The following is a 4803-nucleotide window of genomic DNA, read 5'->3' on the forward strand; positions in this document are numbered from 1 at the left end:
ATGCAAAGGTTAATAGCAAAGAAACAACAATCGCCCTGGCCTGGGTCCTAGTGCCCCATGAAGAGTGGTGGGTGCTCTGCTTGGTGCAGGGAACACGGCTGTGCCTGCCAGCACCACGAGAGATGAAGCAGATAGAGTCATTCCCACACAGGAGAGACTTCAGAGCCTTTCTTAGATGCATGGGAAAGCATGGGAAAGATTGGGGATTTCTTTTAATGCTCCAGGCAAAGGCAGACATGAAATCCAAACTACAAACTAGGTAAATGGTAAAGAACAAAATCATAAGCCTGAGACTAGTTTTTAACCAATGTCAGTGAAAGTATCGCTACCTGTAAATCTCCCACAGATTCCATTTGAAAAATCAAGAGCCAACCTGATTTCTAGAGTCTTTATTCAAACACTGACTAGAGGCCAAAGCCAGATTTCTTAAACTGTACTTCTTCCCTCTCAAGCGATGACTCACTAGGTAAGTTTAGGTGTGCAGCCTTTTACTGGGTGGGGGGAAAGGAATTGGAGTAACATACAGAAACAAAAGTTCCTAATTACAAGGCCACTAATTAGGCCCTCTCTTGTGAGAGAGGGTCTAGCTGGGCTCCCTCCTGTAGCCACCCAAGTCCCAAAGGATGCCTCTTGTTCTCAGGACAGGTGCTGGGTACAGAGCCCTCACTGGCATTACAGCTGGCCCCGCAGAGCTGAGCTGTTCTAACCCCATTCCACCATGCCTCTCCACTAACCCTGCCTGAGAGCCTCTGCACTGGTTTCTCACAAGGTACCCTCGGCGGTGGTAACTCCGTAACAAGGCTGCTACTGCCAGCAGGACCTGCGCAAGGGGAGAGGGGGAGCCTTGCCATCCCTCTTGCATTGTCTGCAGCTTCTAGGCTGCAAGCAGAGCATCACTCGTTACAGGAACTTTGAACAGGTTTTTCACAGCATAAATATAACATCTGTAACGTTTTCAACTTCTTGACAAGTCTATTACTACCAGCAGCACTCTGTACCAGGTGATGGTAAATGAGGCATGTTTAAGCCTGTCCATTGGTCTCTCCATTGGACTCTCACTTCTGCACTAGATGCCCAGAGAGTACTTGCCTTTCTGGGTTTTTATCTATCAGAGGTTGTCTGGGAGAGAATACATTTCTATTTAGCCTCGGGACAGTATATCCTAGGATCTTGGTTCTTATATTAACATACAGCTAAAAATGCAGTGAACAGCTGTGAGGTTTTTCTTTGGGATTTTATTCCATGCCCATTTCTATAAAACCAGGAGGGACAGTTGGAGGAGTATTGGTGCAAAGCTTCAGGAAAGAAAAAAAACCACAAATGAGAAACAGTTTGTGTTTAAGGTGAACTGTTTGAACAAGTGAATCTCTTGTGCTATTTCAACTCTTGTTTGTCTTCTTCCTTTTTTTTTTTTGTGGGTTTTTTGGAAAACAGTAAAAATAGAGATGCTTACAGCAAGCTTAGGAAAATAAATGTATAAATTACTTACAACTGTAGGAAATTCATGGGTACAATGAACTCCATAATCCTGAGTCCATTACAGAGTTGATGATATCTTATGGGGAAAGAGACAATCCCTTCAAATATAGGAGAACTAAATGATTTAGGATTTGCAGGTCAAACATAAACACAGTGTGCAGACAAAGGCTTTAATTACAGCAGAACAAGTCCTTTGGTGTCCTTTCATTCTATCCACCCCCAAGTAGAGATGTTGGGCACATAGACAGGATCTACAGTTGTAAGATGCCCGTGGGATCAGATGTCTGTTTCTGCTAGCCCAATCTGTTCCAGAGGGGACAACATCTTGAACAGAACCAAGTTTGGGGGGCGAGGTGCAAGGTAGGAAGGAAGCACTTCAGATGTGAGTAGAGCATGCCTACCCAGGTGGGGTAGACAAGCTCAAGCAAGATGCCATTAATATAAAAGTATAAACCGGAACTTTTCAGTGAAGTCTCCCCACTCCCTCCCTTGCAACACGAGCAATCTTTTTAATGGGTTCATATACACTCCTGATGTGCAAAGCTACAGACAGGTATGACAGGACAAACACCCTCTGTCTGGTCATGATAAACGTTAATTTTGAGTTGTGTGTAGCTCCCGCAGCACACAGAGATGGGACTCATCTTGCCTGAGTGATGATGCACTCAGCACAGCAATCTTCACCTGCACTAGGTGCATAGGCTGCCATTAAACTCCGTAATCAGCACTTGTGGTGGCTTCTTGGGGACTATTCATTTCACTCTAAGGAAGACACCATAGAGTGTGAATCACACCTTAAATCTTGATGGTAACTGTGAGTGTAGTCGCCTTGCTGACATGTAGACATCTTCACTGTAAATGTCTGAAGTTTGGTGAACTGAATCCAACCATTACCTGTTTCATGTAGTCCTCAGATTACGCAGTGGTCACTGCCACACAGAGTACTGCTGAGGAACTACAGAGTGACTATGGGACTTGTTTGTCATATACACTTAGGATCAAAATTTCTTTATTGGTCTTTGACTTGAAATGACATTGTCATTTTCTCTGAGGTCTTTTGTCTCTCAGTCCTCCCTCCCAACATGCACACAGAGACAAAATTAAAGCTACAGCAGACAGCAGCCTGAGGGCTAAGCTGATGTTCCTTGCATACTAGGCCATTATGGGAACACGAATAGAAAATTTCAATGAGCTACTACCAATAACAACCAGTACAGACTCAAATGTTTCTAACTTGTTGAAAGCAAGTCTAATCAAAAATAACCTGGAACACTTTTGGACTTGTTGGAAATACTTGTGGGTGTGGCTTTAATGTGTTTAATCTCTGTGCTAGGGAAACTTCCATAATTTCTTCATGATGCAAGTTTTCCAGAACAGATTCATCTCAATTTGGCACAAATTGTATTAAAGACATTTATAATGGACAATAAAAGTGCATGCATGCGCTATAAGAAAGTGCATCTCTGAATTAACAATGTATCAGCAAATGCACCACTGATGGTAAATGTCTCAGCTGTAAGTTCTGAGGTCTAAAGATTCTGCAGTCTGTTAAATGGCTGCATCACACAGATCATTTGCTTTGTAGCATACAGGTCTGGAAAGGAAATTTTCCCAGAAAACTGAAGTATGCTGATAATAAGACTTAGCAGCCTTGTTTCAACTTTTCTATACCATTTTGTTAGGAATTACATATATTTAGAGAGATGAAAAAAAAATGAGTGCAGTGTAGTGTTTGCATGCATCTTACTTTCTGAACACTTTAAATAATAAATAAATAAAAGTTATAGTAAAATGCAACTGATGCAGATCCTGCTGCACCCTGCCTCTCTGCATGATCTGTCTCCACCCCTTTTGGTCAGGATGACTCCTGTGCTAAGCCTCTCCTCCTCACCTCCCAAGCCCAAAGCCTGCAGAAGGGTTGAAGAGCACCCGGAAACTGGATGGGCAGCAGCAGGAGCAAAACTGTCAGCAGAACTGGTCTTCCTCTTTTTGCGTTTAGAGAAATCTAGCTGGTATCTCACAGAGCAGAAGCAGCGAACTGGGCTAAAACAGGATCCTGTGCTCCAGGTATGTAAAATGGCAAACTGGGCCACAAAGACTGAGCTGGCAGTAGTGAAAGGCTAACTACTTTTAACTGTGCTGAAAGGGAGAAATCTGAAACTGCTAAGCAGTTAGATACAGGTCTTTGAAAAGGCATGAAACATTCAGCAAAAACTCTCCTTTAAAGAGAGACTTTAACTTTGGTTTCAGTAAAAAATTGCACAAAGACAAGTATTAAGGAGCAGAAAAGTTGAAGATAAAGGGTGTCAACTTTGTGAAAGACTGGATTTAATTTTGAATTCTTGCTGCAAGCTGTGACACAGCAGTAGTTTTGAGGACACTGGTAACCATGTCCATCAGTAGCTAGACCATATTAAAGGACTGTAATAATTACTTTTGCCTTATGGTAATCAATTCCCATTCTTTTCCTTGTTTGGTCCATTGGAGAACTTACCATTGAAATGAACTACTGCTGGAGTTTAAAATGTTATCACTTGATCCAGGAAAAGGGCAGAGATATCACATCTTGGCATCAGTAGTCCAAGATCCTGCCAAACAGCACAGCATAGCACTTTGAGATCACGTGCTCATACTCACTTTCTGAGAAGTGGGGATTATCCTTATGACTATGTTTGCCTCTGTTTTACCTGATGGGTTTTTAAAGATTTTTAGCCTCACCTTCCAAATAGGGATTTGTTTTTTCCCATTGAAAACTAAGACTCAGCAGGACTTAACCATGTGATTTGTTGCTCCCTAAAAACGTAGTAGTTTGGGTCTGTCCTATCACCTAGAGAGCCCACGTTTGTCTTGTGATAATAGTAAATAACTCTCCTAAGTTTTTATGTTACTTACATGAAAACTAATGGTATCAAGACACCCAAGGAAGAGCAGGACCACTGGAGAGAAGGAGAAGCTATAAGAAGGCCTTCTCTTACCAAGCAGAAGGATGACAGGAGTCCCGTGGATATCAGTCCTTTTTCCCTGTTAGCAGCAGTCAGTTTTTCCCCTATTCCTATCTTCCCACCAGGCCCTGCATCTCTCTGGAGCTCAGCAACGAAGAGCATAAAAGCAAGATGCTGCCTGCTTAGAACTATGCCACAGGGAAAGCAGGAAAAGGAAAAGTGTAATGGCTCAAATTGGTGGGAAGAGGGAATGAGGTGAGACAGGCCAGGTAGGAAATATCCTGGCTGGTTGCTGTGCACACCATGTAGCGTGGGACAAAGCGGGCGGGAACAAATAAAGCATCTGACTGAACAGGATCCCATCAAAGACTTTTAAGCGGTT

The sequence above is a fragment of the Buceros rhinoceros genome, unplaced genomic scaffold (genome assembly GCF_000710305.1).
Source record: "Buceros rhinoceros silvestris isolate BGI_N320 unplaced genomic scaffold, ASM71030v1 scaffold4744, whole genome shotgun sequence".
Taxonomy (NCBI): domain Eukaryota; kingdom Metazoa; phylum Chordata; class Aves; order Bucerotiformes; family Bucerotidae; genus Buceros; species Buceros rhinoceros.